We start from the raw sequence: 15451 nt of genomic DNA, 5'->3' as shown, positions 1-15451 counted from the left end.
CGGGAGCTGTAGTCCTTGTGGCGGGGGGCTGCCGGGCGGCCGCGTTGTGGCGCAGAGCATGCCGGGAGCTGTAGTCCTTGCGGCGGGGGGCTGCCGGGCGGCCGTGTTGTGGCGCAGAGCATGCCGGGAGCTGTAGTCCTTGTGGCGGGGGGCTGCCGGGCGGCCGTGTTGTGGCGCAGAGCATGCCGGGAGCTGTAGTCCTTGCGGCGGGGGGCTGCCGGGCGGCCGTGTTGTGGCGCAGAGCATGCCGGGAGCTGTAGTCCTTGTGGCGGGGGGCTGCCGGGCGGCCGCGTTGTGGCGCAGAGCATGCCGGGAGCTGTAGTCCTTGCGGCGGGGGGCTGCCGGGCGGCCGTGTTGTGGCGCAGAGCATGCCGGGAGCTGTAGTCCTTGTGGCGGGGGGCTGCCGGGCGGCCGTGTTGTGGCGCAGAGCATGCCGGGAGCTGTAGTCCTTGCGGCGGGGGGCTGCCGGGCGGCCGTGTTGTGGCGCAGAGCATGCCGGGAGCTGTAGTCCTTGCGGCGGGTGGCTGCCGGGCGGCCGTGTTGTGGCGCAGAGCATGGCGGGAGCTGTAGTCCTTGCGGCGGGGGGCTGCCGGGCGGCCGTGTTGTGGCGCAGAGCGTGCCGGGAGCTGTAGTCCTTGTGGCGGGGGGCTGCCGGGCGGCCGTGTTGTGGCGCAGAGCGTGCCGGGAGCTGTAGTCCTGGCGCAGTGGCTGCCGGCCCTGTCACGTGGCTCGCCGGGGCGCGGCGGGAGGCGCGGTGTTCCGGCGCTCGGGTGCCGGGCGGCCGTGCCGCGTACGGTAGGCGCGGTGTATTTTTGGGGTTGGATTCGTGTTGATTTCTGGGGGCTTCCAGGTGCGGCCGCTCCCCGAGAAGCGGTGAGTTCCCCGGGAGCTGACAGAAGGGAAGAGGGAAAGGAGGAGGACCTTTTCCCCCTGCCCAGGGCGCAGATGATGGCCGCCGCCTCCCCGGCTCACCGGAGCTCCCGCTCAGCCTCCCCTGGCCCCCCCCTTGCCCCGTGCGCCTGCCCCCAGCCCCGGCACCTCCCCTGAAGCGTGCTGCGTAGCCCTTGGCCGCCCCCAGGCCCTGTCGTGAAGGCAGCGAGCCGGCCCTCGAGCGCACTGGATTCCCCCTCGGCGCAGGGGCCCTTAGCAGTAGCGCGGGGAAGGGGCGGTGTGTCCAGAAGCCCCTGCGCAAGGAGGGGCTTTGGCCAGGGTCGATCGACGGTAATGACGGTCGCTGTTTCTTCTTTCCCTCTCGCAGAGACCGTGCTGAGGACGTGGTTGTCTGTCCTTCCCCCGGGGATGCCGTTGACTGCGGCCGTCTCAGGCTTGCGTGGCTTCTCTCTGCCCGGCGTTGCCATCCTCGCAGCGCGGGGGCGAAAAGGGACACACAGAGCCCTTCCCGGCTGTGGACAGGAGCTGCCTCGGCTGAAGCTGGAGACGCCAACGAAAGGTAAAGCAGAAGAAACTGAAGGCGCTCTGGCTGCCAGCTGCCTTCCTGCCGCAGGCAAGAGAGAGCCTGTCCCTGCAGGTGAGGGAGGGAGGATCCCCCTTCGTAGCCCGCAGCGGGCCAGGCCACCAACGTGCACCGCAGGGTCTGTACGCGTAACCGGGAGTTGGGTACGGGCGTGTAGTGCACGAGCGAGCTAGGCTACGTGCCTAGGAAGCCTCATCTCGTAAGAGCGGTAAGACACCCGTGTATCCTCTTTAGGTGGAGAACGGCCTAGAGTCTGGAGCTGCAGAAGAGGCAGGGCGGAGAGGAGGGGAAAGAAGCATCTGAACGGCTAAATTGTGCCAGCAGCGCTGAGAGCGAGAGTCGCGGTGAGTCCTGGGCCACTGGGGCCCCGTTGCCTCTCTTGTGCGTCCTGGGCCCTCCCTGTCTGTCCCCCCTGGCCCCCTCTCTTTCCTTACCTGCTGCAAAATTATTTTTAGGTTTTTTTTTTTGCGTCCCCCCGCCCCTTCTTTCTCCATCTCGCTCTGAGTGGCTCCCTGCCTCCCCGTCTTTTTGGTCCTCCCTCTCTCTGTCCTGTAGCCTGTGGCTACTTGTTCTTTCTCCGCCTCTCTCTGCCTGGCTCTGGCTCAGTTTTTTATTTTATATTTATGGAGAGAGCATCGGGCGTCCTCCTGTCTTTGCAGGGCTGACCCTGAGGAAGTGTGGTCCGTCGGTCGATAGCATGAATATATATATATTTTGTGGGTGCACAAATCCTTTTCAGAGTGTCAGAGGGTAAGGGTTTTGTTCTGTTCAGCGTAAACATTGTTCTGTTTGGTGTATTTGTCGAAGATGAGAGTTTAGTGGGGGAGGTAGTCAGCTCTCTGGCTGGTTTGAGGTGGGCTATACGTGTTTGTCGGTCACCTCTCACCTGCCAGTTGTTTTGAACTAGTTTTATCTGGTTTTCCTTGGGAGTCACAAGGGGTTTGGGGCTCCCCGGTGGCGGGTGCTGTGGCCAAAAGAGAGAGCAGGGTCACAGAGTGCCTCATATATGGGGCTGGCCTCGGCCATCTCCTGCACAAACTTCTGGTATGTAGCGATCGGGATTTGATTTCCTGAAGGAGAGGATGATGGAGCTCATCATAAGAGCATAATCATTTTCTCTTCCTTTGGCAGTACGGGCACCCGAGGGCCAGCCTGCTTTTGAGGAACAGCATGAGGATGTCGGTGTCGATGCTCAGCAGTGGAAGGAAGCTTCTTTTGGAGGCCAAGAAGATGAAGTGGAGTACTTATTTGTTGTGTTTGATTTTCATTGCGGGGATGGGGAGGGGTGGGACATGGAAAACGCGGTCCCAGGCAGGGGAGGTGTCTATGATGTGGGAGGCCGTGAGAGAGATCATGGACGCTGCTGGACAGGCGTTAGAACCCGTTGCTCAGGTTGGACGGACCCGGCAGAACCACTGCACCATCTTAAGTAACGCCTGCTCACATACTGAGATTTTGGTAGTTGCCCCCACATCCCCGTTGGCTTTTCCTCGTCGAGCTTGTATTTTGGCAAGAAGCGTCTCTCGTTAAGCGTTTGGGTCTAAGGGGTGTCCACGAGGCTACGTGGTGCCCATCCCCATGAGATTTTGTGACCATCAAGTGATATTCAGCATCCGTCTTATGCCCGTCTCCTGTAACTACTCTGCAGTTTTCACTTAAGGCTTGATAGCGCAGCGTTAGCTGAGGGCGGCATTTCCCGCGCTGGCCCCGCCACGCCGACGGCGTTTCCCCTGCCGGCCGCTGTCCGTTCCCTGTAACTGTGACTCTTGTCCTGGCAGAACCTTTGCCAAAGCCACCTTTGTGCTCCACAGCAGTCTGTTTTCTGTCTCGAGTATGTTTCTTTTCGGTATCGGCTACCCCAAAGCTGTGTACCGTTGGCTCAGGTCTCTCCGTGAGCTTCTGTGAGTAGAGAGAGCCTTCCTCTGTTTTTATCGATGCGTCTCCTGGGGTGGTTTTTTGTTGTCCTTTACAATTTAGTTTTGTCCCAGCTACTGAGGTGTTAATTTAGCTGCTTCGTACCGTTCCCGATACGCTTGTATATTTCCACGTTTCTTTTCATGTTTTTTGTCCTTTGAGACTGATTCAGTTCTGTTAAGGGACTGAGCGAGAGAGAGCATTGAGGTGACTCCGAATGGTTGATGGTTTTACAGTAAATGATTTACTTTATAACCAGAGATAATTTTTGAGAAGGGGCTCTTAAAAGATTTCATTCTGCTTTGCCATTCTGCTGGCGTAGATGAGCCCCAGCCTTTCTTCGGGAGGCTCATTCTGCTCCTGGGCTTCTCTGGTACTGTTCCTTGAGTTGGTTGCAGGTTTTGAGCTGTCTAAGCTCTTTGGGTAGGTGTGTTTTGACATTTAGAGAGGGGGAGGTTTCTGGCTGAGGTAAGAGAGCAGTCAAAGTTGAGCAGCAGATATATACTAGGAAGTATACTTGTACGAGCTTTTGTTTTTCCTCGGGTCAGTAAGTTTGTGTTGGATGTTCAGGGGTAGCAAGATGGTCTAATAGTGTGTTTTGGATTGTTTGGTTTTGTGGGAGTGTTATGGTTTTGTCTGGGGTTTTTTTGGTGTTTTGTTTTTGTGTGTGGTAGGTTTTTTGTTTGGTTGGTTTTGCAGGAATTTTATGACTTGGCCGAGGGTAGAAGCGTATATTTTTCCCACCAGTTTTGCCTGTGTGTTGTGCAAGTTGTTGACGTTATCTCTCAATAGGACTGATGCTGAGATGCTGCGGTAGGGGTTAGGGTGAGCGTGTTGTACGCGTCTGTATGTGGAGCTCTAGCCTTCCTTCAGAAAGCAGCAGGGACGTAACGCATAGTGTGTGTCGGGGTACGGAACTGCTCGTCGCCTTTCCCGATCGCCCGCAGAGTACCACGTTGTCCCGAGAACCTTTGCAGCTTGCGGCAGGTCCCTCGTAGATTATAAGCATCGGGGCTTCCGTTATTTTGTGGGCCTGTAGAGAGCACGGAGTCTGCGGGAAGCCGGAAGGTGGGAGGTGCTCGCAGAGCGCGGGGCAGAGGTGGGAAGGGCAGCTCCCGAGGAGCGGCTGACAGAGGGGCTTTAGGGGTGCAAATACAGGGCGGGAGCTGTCGGGAAGGAGTGAGGTTCCTTCCCTGACAGTTCAGGAGGAGAGGAGGGGTTTTTGAAGTCTTGGTACCGGGGGATGGTTGGGAAAGGGGTGTTCAAGTGTTAGCTAATGGTCGCGTTCTGTGTGCAAGCAGCCTCCGGTAGCCCAGTCTCCTTCCCCGTATGTGTCAGCGCGGCCGCTCGAGCGTGCTGTCTGCCGAGAGGTTCTCCACGCGGCTGTTCACGGAGTCGCTCAGGAGTGAGTTACCTACAAAGGGAGAGTGTGTCACTACACCAGCCACGCCCGTTTGCTTCCCGTACTGCTTTTGGTGTTTGCCCTATCGGTGTAATTTTTGTGTGTTGCGTGGTTTGACTTTTTCTTGCACTTTAAGTCATAGGTCTAGGGTTAAGCAGGACAGTCGAGCGAGGCGTGGCAGCAAAGGCGAGCAGATGGCGTCGTGTGCTGTGACGGGGCGGGCTGTGCGGTCACTCGTCTGGGATTTCTGCCTTTGGGGTCTCTGTGTTGCCAAACAAGTCAGTCAAAACGATTTGTTAGTTTGTTTTGCGTGGTGAGCTCTTGCTTTTGGAAAGCAGTGTCTAATATCTGTGTGCCTCTCCGTATTTCCCCAGAAGTGGGCCCGGCATTGAAGGTGACAGTTCCCAGCCATCGGGGACGGACCGAGTATGCGAGCAGGCGCCTGACGCGGCCACTGACCCGGGAGGCACGGATCGGGAGGTGAGGGAGCCGTGTTGGCATGGTAGGGGAAAGGATGAGTCTGGAATGTGGCTGTTGGTGGAGATGCACGGCAGGGAGCCGGACACGGGAGGGAGGGGGCGAACAGAGCATTGTGAGAAGGTAGGTCAGCACGTGACAACGGAGGGGTCGTGCAGTGCGAGCACCTATGTGACTAGTTAACGAAGGGACTCACAAAACTACATGCAAAGCGGGATGTCTGCCCCGAGCTCGTCGGGCAAGGTGAGCGATGAACAGGAAACTGTAGCAGCGGTTATTTTTGAGGTGTGGAATTGTTTGTGAGCGGGCGGCCGCTTCCAGGCGCAGCGGTCACCTTGTCTCTCTGGTTCTCTAGGCGCCGTAGGTGGCGGCGGCCACGACATCCAGCCTCATTAGAGCGTGGGCGAGCGGAAGTTCACGGCGCTTCCGAGGAGGCTGTCGTTGCGGAAGTGGCCGGCGTTGAGTGGTGCGACGCTGAGTGATGGCACCGCACGTTTGGAGATGAAGAGTGTCCGTGTGACCGCAGCCCCATCCTACGTAGCCTGTGTGGCCTTTTTAAAGGATGGCTTTTGAGCCCCCGGATTTGGAAGCGAAGCTGAGGGGCCGATGCGGTCTTTGTGCAGGTGGCCGGTCGGTTGCGGGAAGCGCAGGGGGGGCAGGCAGGGGTTGTCAAATCAGTGGAGGGGACCGTTCAGAGACCGGACACGTTTGGGCCGAGAGAGGTTGTGTTGTCCTTTCTGCAAAACAGAAGCATCTGCCAGGCAGGGGAGTTCCTGCCTGTGCTTGTGCTGTTGTGTGGATTTTGTAGTCTGTCTTTGTTCCTTCCTGTACTCGGGTCTCGATGTGTCTGTTCTCCGTGCTGAGCAGGCACCTAGGTAGCAATATTGAGGGTTTTGCAAGCCCTGGCTCATCGGCATAATGGTAACCGAGAGCTTCCTTTCTCGCATTTTAAGTCTACTGCATAGATTTGTCTTGTGTCTTAAATATTAGACCTTTATAGAAGGTCATCTTTTTGCGGCGGTGATTAAGGCGGCCTCAGTACTGCTGCTGAAGAGCAGTCTGAATACGCAGGGCCCTTTTCTGGGACCTGTTCCCTGCACCTGAACGTTCTGAGGTCTTTAAGAGCGGCTCGTCGCTCGTGCGTCGTCCTAGTTGAGGGTATATGGTTTTTTCGCAGGTGGTGATGGTACGTGACATCTCCGCGGATGCTATAGCTGCTTCCTCGCTGCCCTGCAGATCTTCTCGCCCGGTGGCATCTCTGGGCCGGAAGTCCGTGGTCTCGGTGAGAATTTTCTGAGGTGCCGCGATCACGTCGCTTGTAGTATTTGTGAGCAGTGTCGGTCCGTGCACGTCGATGCCTGTGTCAGAGCTGCTCCTCCGCCTGGGGGTGTAGCAATGGTAGAGCGGGGGAAAGAACAGCAATAAGAGTATATGGTTAACGTTAATGTGCGTAGACTGTTTTGGCAACGCCCGTACAACCCTCGTTGGAGCGAGTGGCCGTTGGCAGCGGGCGAGGACGGTAATTTCCGGGGCGTTTTGTGGGTGCCGAGGGGATGACCGTAGCCGTCTGGGAGAGGCAGCTAGAGTGCTAGCTGAGCAGAGGGCATCTCTCAGCTGTTCAAGCTTGTACGTGCGTGGGGCTTAACATTTGATTGAAGGTATTTCCTTTAATGGCATGCAGTAGTTGGGCTCTAGATGGTATTCCTACGTGGAAGCAAGACCTGTGGAATGGTTAAGCTGTTGCTGTGCGTCCAGGTGACTTGTTCTATCATGCTGTTCTTGCAGAGGATGAAGATGGAGCTGTGCAGGGTGATAGAGCAGAGCTGAGTAGAGCACACTAAGGCGGCGGGTCCGTGTGCAGGATTAAAGGGAAGATGCGACTGAAGGCTATTTGAGGAGCATTTCAGGTGAGCTGGGTCGCAGTGAGGAGGCTCATGGGGCTGGTGACTTTGTTCTCTTTGCTCTCAGGAGCACAGCGCTATCCCTAGGGGCTGGCAAGGTTCTAATTGTGGGGCCGGCGCCCATCGGGTGCCTCATTTTTTGCGTTACAGTTTAAAGTGTGGGTCACTCTGGTGTTTGAGGAGTTTCTGGGCAGTTGTCTGCGGCGTCGTTCCCAGATGCATGAACAGCTCTGCTCTGTTGCTGTCCATTTTCAGGGAGCGTGATTTCTTTCCTGCATCCTTACAGTCTTAGGTCTTGTAGCTGGGCTTCTTGTGCCTCCTCCCTCTCAGTTTTGAGAGGAACTTCTTGTCACGGGCCCTGACGCTCTTCTAATCTTTTTGGATCGCGTTAGGGCCTCCTTGCGTCACTGTCAGGGTTCCGCAGGTCTTGTTGCTGGACGAGCTCTTCCGTCCAGTTGTCTCTCTGTTTGCCGAGAGCGTTCTCTCGTCTCGGAGGCGCGCAGTTTGTAGCGTTTCTCATAGCGTTGGTGTGTGCGTTTGAGTTTGTCTCGGACCGCCTTGCTGGCCCTGTAGAGTCGGGTAGGTGGCACAGCGATGAGAGGTTAGGGTTCATCTGTTGCTGTGCCAAGGCTGTTGGGGGAAAGGTTGTACCGTCATCTCGGATTGAGTGGCCCTCCTCAGCGGGCGAGGACCGTAATCACCGTGACATTTTGTGGGCTCGGAGGCCGTGACCGTAGCTGTCTGGGAGAGGCGGCTAGAGTTCAGCTGAGCAGATTACCTCTGCAGGGTGTTCAAGCTTGTACGTGCGTAGGGCTTCATGTTTGAAGTCATCTGTTTGTTTTGATGGCAGGTTATAGTCGGTCTTCAGGAACCGTTAAGGTACTGCTGTGCAACCAGGCGACTTGTTTGGTATTGGTTTTGGAGATGCCGAGGGACGAGTCGTGCAGGGCGACGGAGGGGAACTGAGGGGACCGATGTAAGCGGGTGAGGTGGTGCGTGGTGTATATAGAGGGAAGATGTGACCGATGGCTCTATGACTCCGTTGCTCCTTGCGTTTGTCTTTTGGTTTGGGTTTGAAGTAGCGTAGCAATGAGCAAAGGAGGCAAGTCGAGCAAGGCGAGTGGTGATTGGTGGGCTGAAGTAGCAGCTCTTTTCTGAGGTGTTGTGTTGCTGGGGAAGTTATAAGCAATGCGTGTTGTTTGGGTGTTACGGACGGCGGGCGAGCTGGACACGGCACCTGGAAGTGGCGTAGCGTAGGCTGGGAGGGAGGCTGTCGAGGGAAAGGGGTGCGAGACGGGGATCGGTGCGGGCAGGCTGTGGCATCGGGCAGCATCTCGGGAGGTGCCTTTTCGCTTGGCTTTTTGCAGGTGCCGCTGGCAGGCTCGGAGCGGTGCTGCCGCGTGCCTATGAGAGGTCTGAGAAGGTGGGGCAGCGGCCAGCATCTGAGACCAGAGAATGCTGTGGTCCGTCGTCGAGCTCTTCAGTTTTGTAGGTAACACGTGGGCCGTCTTTGGAACGGCGTATGAGCATTAGAAGCGAGCTGGGTAGTAACGAGGAAGTCACGGGGCGGTGATTTCTCACGAGCGTAACGGTAGTTTACTGTGTGTTGATACATTTGGTGCCACAAGCGATGACGGAAGCGGGGTGTGATGCTGGAACCTGTGCAGAGCAGGTGAGCCGATGGGCATGTTCCTTTTGATGAGGGGGGTGCTCTGGAAGAGAGCTGTGTTGACCCGTGTGATACTTATTGCTGGCTCTGGTGTTTTTTGGGGTGTTTTTTTTTGTTGGTTTTTTTTTTCACGTGATGAAGAGGCACCTGGCCACTGCGAGAATATCCTGGTTAGCTGGTGTGTTTCTTGTTGTGAAAGGATTCATAATCTGGCCCATCTGAAAGCCCCACAGTGTGACTTTTGTTAGGAAGAGATCTTGAAAAATTGAGATATTTCTTATTCAGTGAGGTTGCATTCTATGAACTTGCCATCAGAGTGCATCTTAGAGACAATGTCTTTGTCAGTAGAACTCATCAGCACAAGACTTGCGAAGTACTGCTTTTTTTTCTAAGATGAAAAAATCAATGGTCCTTGCGGAGATCCAAGCACAGCACATACTCCAAATGTTGATGGCATTGGTAGTGCTTGGGTTCTCAGTTGTAACAGTCGAGATCCCATAAAAATACGGTTCCCCTGCATGCTTCGGTACAGCCAAACGCATTAGCATATCTGCCGGTCCTTCTTGGTAGCCCCATGTATTGCAACACTGGGGATTTGATTTGCGTGGGTTTTTGTTGTGGTATTTTTTTTCCCCAAAAGAATTAAAACCGTATCGGGGATCTCTTAACTCACCGATTCTTCTGTCATAAATGAAAGTTTAAAAAAAGCTAACAGCGTCTGATTTACGACGTGACTTGCGCTGTTTCAGCTGTAACTGCCGAGCAGATGTAGCGTACGATTTGTTAGGTGTAATTAAGCAGGTAGGTATTTGTTGTAAATATTTAACGAGGGGCGACTGAATGTTGGGGTGGGGGCGGTTTTTTCCCGCCGGTATTTTGAGGGAGCGCTCTTAAGTATTTTATTTCAGTCTCGCTTTGGATGCGCGTTTCCCTGGCAGTTCAGCAGCATCTCTCGGGCGGGGCAGCTGGGCGGACGTCCCTCCCGACTCCATAACACGCCAAAACCCCCCAGTCACGTTGCTGCTGTGTATTTTGGAGATAGATAATCTTATGGCGGGTGTGAACGGCTGTGTGAGTTAAATGAACGCAGAAGGAAAATGGAAAGCTTTCAGAGCCTAGACGCTCATATTGGATGTGCGTAAACACGCGCCCGCCTTCTCAGCACAAAGTGCATTACTGAGATTTATTCTTAATTTTTTACGTTACTCTTTCAAGTTTGACGCTTCGCTTCAGGCTTCATGGAGCCAGGCAGCAAGACGTGCGGCGGCAGGGCGAGGGCTGTAGCTGCTGCGGCGGATCTGTAAGCGGAGGTTCCGGTTACGGTACAACTTTGCCCCGCAGCCTCACGGGGTTATCTCCCCGCAGCTGTGCCGTAAGGAAGGGATGAGACGTTTTCCAGCACCAGCCAGAGCGTTCAGTGTTACGCGAAGAATCTGTTCAAAACGGTATCGGTTAGTCTTAATACCGTTTTCAAGTGTTCCAGTCCCTCTAGCTTTTAAAGGAGGTGTTGTGTTTTGACATGACCCGTTTGCCCAGAATCTTGCTGAGGCTCAATTTCCTTCCTATCCCTTGTGCTGACTGAGTTCCTCCATTTTCTTCTGTGCTATTTTATTCACGTGCTGAAATATAGTTTGGGATTTCTGTTTTTCAGATGTCTTCTCAGTGTCTCGTGATGCTCAAGAGATGCCCCCCGGCCCGGGTTTGCCTGCCGGTCGTTAAGCGTGGTGAAGGTAAGGGGCCATCCCTCTGCCTGGGGGCTCCCGGCTCTGTCTCCAGCGGGTGCCCCGCAGGTGCGGCCGCGAGGGCTGCCTGGTGGGGAGAGTCGGGGCCCCCAGGGACCGGGGCTGTTTGTCGCCCCGGGGAGCCCATCCCAGCGCGGGAGCGTGGCCGAGCAGAGCCCGAGAGAGATGTGACACTGTCCTCTGGCACGCTCCCGCTCCGCCGTGGGGCGGCCGCTAGCCTGCGGACAGGGGCTGGGGGGGCTGCAGCTGTTTGGGGGGCTGCCCCACCTTTTAGATTTTAGCAGAGCTCCCCCTTTTCTGGGGGGTGGGGGGTGTGTGTGTGTGTGTACCTTTGTAAATGGCACTATTAAAGTAATGAGCTGCAGGTTGGAGTAGATTCCCTTGTTTAGTGCCCTTCTTGGGGGTGAATAAAATTGGGGGGGGGGGGGGGGGGGGGCGGTGTGATGATGTCATGCGGGGCGCCCCGGTGTCACTGGGGGAGCTGATAATGCGTCAGAGGAACAGGTGAGTGGGGGCGTCATGTAGGGGTTCCCCCCCAAAAAGGGGGGTTGCAGCCCCAAAATGCCTGAAAATTGAGGGGGGCTATTACAAAAACCTCTTATTTTATATATATTGACATGTCATATTAATTGATAGATGTATAAAGGGATTTTAAAATAAGAACTTCTCTCTCCTATATTATATAACGGATTTCAGGATACAAAAATTCTACATTGAGATACAGGGTTTTAAACCACAAAAGTAACTCGACTGTCTAAATATCTAAATTAAAAAATAAAGGAGTTTAAAATGAAGAAAAAGGATAGATGAAGGAATTCAAAGCAGAAGAAAGTCTGACTAGAGCGAGCATCTACGCTTAGTGTGTGTTACATAGTCTAAGCAGATGTGTAATCTAAATAGAGGTTATATAGAGTGAAATAAGCCTAGGTATAACTGTAAGTAGATGTCTAAATAGAGAAGTCGAAAAAGATTGAAGTGTCAAAGGGTAAGTAAGCAGATAGCTAGCCTAAATAGGTGGTTTATATACGTGTTAATATGGAAGTCTGAACAGGTATGTGTAAATAGATATGCTGTGTAAGTGTAAATAGCCTAAGTAGGTGTAAGTGTAAATTTAATAGCTAAGTCTAAACAGGTGTTGTATGTAAATGTAAAATAGATAGTATATATAAAATATAGATGTACTCTGTAAGGATGTGTAAGTAGACACACAAGTGCAAATGTCTATGCTATATAAGGTTTTAAAATGCAAAGAAACCATGTTGACAGAGATGTTTATAGAGAGGATTTAAAAATTGGACACACACCCCACCCCCACCCCCCAATCAACTGAAGACACAAAAGCGCTTTCAAATGCTGCCCCTTTCCCGTTCTCCTTCTCCCATCCCGATTTGGGGCCGATTCCCCCAGATGGGGACTTCCCCCTCTGGGGCTGCGCAGGCAGCCTGGGAGCTGCTGCCAGGGCAGACAAACACCCCAAAGCCCCCAAGTCTGGGTCTGCAATGGGGGGTGAAAAACCCCAAACAGGCAAAACACCCAAACAGGTTTGGGGGAAAGAAAACAATTGGGGGCTCCTGGGAAAGCCCACTCCTGCTGGGTTTGTGCAGCTGGAAAGGAAGGGGGGGGAAAAAAAAGCGGTGGGGGGTTGGATGGGTTGGAACCCCACTAACCATTCTCATGCACAAAACCAGGAGCAAAAATCACCGATTTCTTTGTTGTGGAAAGGGCCAAAGAGACCCAGAAGTGAACCGTTTGGAAAAGCAATCCCAACTTTGTTCCTTTGGCTTTTTTTGCTTTTCCATAAGGTAAAACCCCCAAAACCCCCAACAACAAAAAAAGCCAAGCCATCCAAACAGAAATCACCACCACCAAACGACTGCCCCAAAAACCCCAAATTGGGGAAAATTTGGGGTGAAACGGCAGCAGTTTGAGGGGCATTGCTGGGGCTTATCCGGAATGGATTCTCCGGAGTGGGTCGGTTATCTGGAGCGGATCATCTGCTGCAGGTGAGCCCAGGTGAGTTGCCCGTTGTGGATTATCCTGGGGGGACCCCCCTGGTGTCAGTCATCCCCATGCATGTTCCCCATGGCGTGTCTGCCCAGACATGCCCCTGTCCGGCAGTGTCCGCCTCCTCCCCCGCCCTCCCTCTGCGTGTGTCTGTGACCTCCCAGACGCTGTCCCCTGAGATGGCCCCCCTGCATGACTTTTTTTCCCCGGTGACATCCCTCCCCCCCGCTTCCCCTGGCCTCCTGTTCTGTGCTCGCTGAAGCCTCGTGCTTACGCAGGATGAGCAGTGGCGAGGCGAGGCGCTGCCAAGCCAACGAAGCCCAAGGCTCAGCAGCGCACAACTCCTTTGCAGGGCAGCCGCTGGCATCTGGTCTGCCTGGCTGCCCTGTGCCCCGACGCACAGCTGCCCCCCTCACCCCGGGCAGCCTGCCTTCAGAAGGGCAGCTGTGTTCCCCTGATGGATTTTCTTCTTTAACCCTCCAGGACCTGTTGACTTGCTGCTCTCCCTGTCCCAGCCCTGATGCCGCAGGCCTACAGCAACTGATGGGGCTTACTCCGGGGGGGGTGTGGGGGTGGGAAAGGGGACCTTTTTCCCCAGGTGGTTTGTGCTGCTTCTCCTCCCTCGGGCGTGGGGTGGGGGCGAGTGGGGCAGGCGGGAGGACAGTGCGCATGCGCAGTGGCGCCTTTGCTGCTCTCTGCCGCCACCGTGCGACCAAAGCGCGGTACTGCAGGCGGGCAGCCGCGCATGCGCAGTGGCGCCCTTTTCTGCTCTCTACCGCCACCGTGCGACCAAACCGCGGTACTGCAGGCGGGCAGCCGCGCATGCGCAGTGGCGCCATTTTAGCTCTCTGCCGCCACCGTGCGACCAAGGCGCGGTACTGCAGGCGGGCAGCCGCGCATGCGCAGTGGCGCCATTTTAGCTCTCTGCCGCCACCGTGCGACCAAGGCGCGGTACTGCAGGCGGGCAGCCGCGCATGCGCACTGGCCACCTGTTGTTTTCTGCGCGCTGCTTTCACCGAGCGACCGAACCCCGGGACTGCAGGCGGGAGCTCCGCTACCCTGGTAGAGATTTCCACCCGCCCCTTATCCGTTCGCGGCAGTCACCGGTCGATCAAAACCGGGTACGGCAGACGGGAAGCCGCCCGTTCCCGAGGGGGAAGTTTTCCTCTGGCCGCTGCTGTTGCCGTGCAAGCAGATGCTGGTACTGCAGGCGGGCGGCCGCGCATGCGCAGTGGCGCCCTTTTCTGCTCTCTGCCGCCACCGTGCGACCAAACCGCGGTACTGCAGGCGGGCAGCCGCGCATGCGCAGTGGCGCCCTTTTCTGCTCTCTACCGCCACCGTGCGACCAAGGCCCGGTACTGCAGGCGGGCAGCCGCGCATGCGCAGTGGCGCCATTTTAGCTCTCTACCGCCACCGTGCGACCAAACCGCGGTACTGCAGGCGGGCAGCCGCGCATGCGCAGTGGCGCCCTTTTCTGCTCTCTGCCGCCACCGTGCGACCAAACCGCGGTACTGCAGCCAGCAGCCGTGCACGGGCTGGAGCGACACTTCGCCGCGCTCACTTCTCCCCGCCACTTAGTGACACCCCCCCCCGCTACCTAGTGACGGCACCGTGGGGGCTGGAGCCGTGTACCACAGCCCTTAGCGACAGGTGTTGACCCCTTGCGATAGCCCGGTGAGGGTGGTGCTGATACTCCTCGCCACGCTCTTAGCAACGGGCCCCGCCCCCGGCGATGGGCGGGCAGGCGGTCTGATGGCTGACCCACCTGGCCCCACCCACCTTAGCGACAGGCCCCGCCCCCTGGCAACGGCCCGGGGGGCGGTGCCGGCTCTCTCCCCTTAGCGACAGGCCCCGCCCCCTGGCAACGGCCCGGGGGGCGGTGCCGGCTCTCTCCCCTTAGCGACAGGCCCCGCCCCCTGGCAACGGCCCGGGGGGCGGTGCCGGCTCTCTCCCCTTAGCGACAGGCCCCGCCCCCTGGCAACGGCCCGGGGGGCGGTGCCGGCTCTCTCCCCTTAGCGACAGGCCCCGCCCCCTGGCAACGGCCCGGGGGGCGGTGCCGGCTCTCTCCCCTTAGCGACAGGCCCCGCCCCCTGGCAACGGCCCGGGGGGCGGTGCCGGCTCTCTCCCCTTAGCGACAGGCCCCGCCCCCTGGCAACGGCCCGGGGGGCGGTGCCGGCTCTCCCCTTAGCGACAGGCCCCGCCCCCTGGCAACGGCCCGGGGGGCGGTGCCGGCTCTCTCCCCTTAGCGACAGGCCCCGCCCCCTGGCAACGGCCCGGGGGGCGGTGCCGGCTCTCTCCCCTTAGCGACAGGCCCCGCCCCCCGGCAACGGCCCGAGCCTGTGTTTGCTCCGCTCGGGGGGGGGCTCGGTTTGGGTGTTTTCTCTCCCCCCCCCCTCCCGCACCGGGAGCTCCAGGCGGCTCCCGTACGGCTCCCGGGGCCTTCCCCCCTCGGGGGGCTCGGCCCGCCCCTTTCGCGGGGCGCTGTGGGAAGGGCGGGGGCGGGGCCCGGGGGTCGAAGAGCCCCAGCCGGGGCTCGGGCAGCTCTCGCTGCCCCCGGGCTCCTCTGGCGCCGGGGCTCCCGTGTTCCCTCGGGCGGTCGCAGCTCTGGGGCTGTCTCAGCCCCCCGGGCAGGCGTGCTCTGGCGTTTAGAGAAGCGGAGGCGTTGCCTGAGGTAAGGCTTCCAGAGCTTGGCGCTCTTTGGCAGCAGCTGTACTAGAAAGGTCCCTTGTGGCCTGCTTTGCTTTTTTCTCCCGGGATGCTGTTTTGGGCGCTGAGGGGGCGGTGAGGCGGTTTAGTGGTATGGTGTTCTGTTTGGGGTTTGGTTTTTGCTTTGCTGGTTTTCTTCCCCCTTGTGAGATCATTTTATTC

The 15451-nt window shown here is 57.1% G+C and overlaps 1 long non-coding RNA gene across 1 annotated transcript; it reads left to right on the top strand.

Annotated features, from left to right (window-relative positions):
* Window positions 1-748: 748 nt before the first annotated feature.
* LOC135311020 (uncharacterized) lies at window positions 749-1854 on the top strand. Its single transcript, XR_010370922.1, has 3 exons — window positions 749-873; window positions 1259-1450; window positions 1709-1854. It is a non-coding gene; the product is annotated as an uncharacterized LOC135311020 (long non-coding RNA).
* The last annotated feature ends 13597 nt before the right edge of the window (window positions 1855-15451 follow it).

Source organism: Phalacrocorax carbo, unplaced genomic scaffold, assembly GCF_963921805.1.
Source record: "Phalacrocorax carbo unplaced genomic scaffold, bPhaCar2.1 SCAFFOLD_60, whole genome shotgun sequence".
Classification (NCBI taxonomy): domain Eukaryota; kingdom Metazoa; phylum Chordata; class Aves; order Suliformes; family Phalacrocoracidae; genus Phalacrocorax; species Phalacrocorax carbo.
This window is presented reverse-complemented; position numbering and strand designations above follow the sequence as displayed.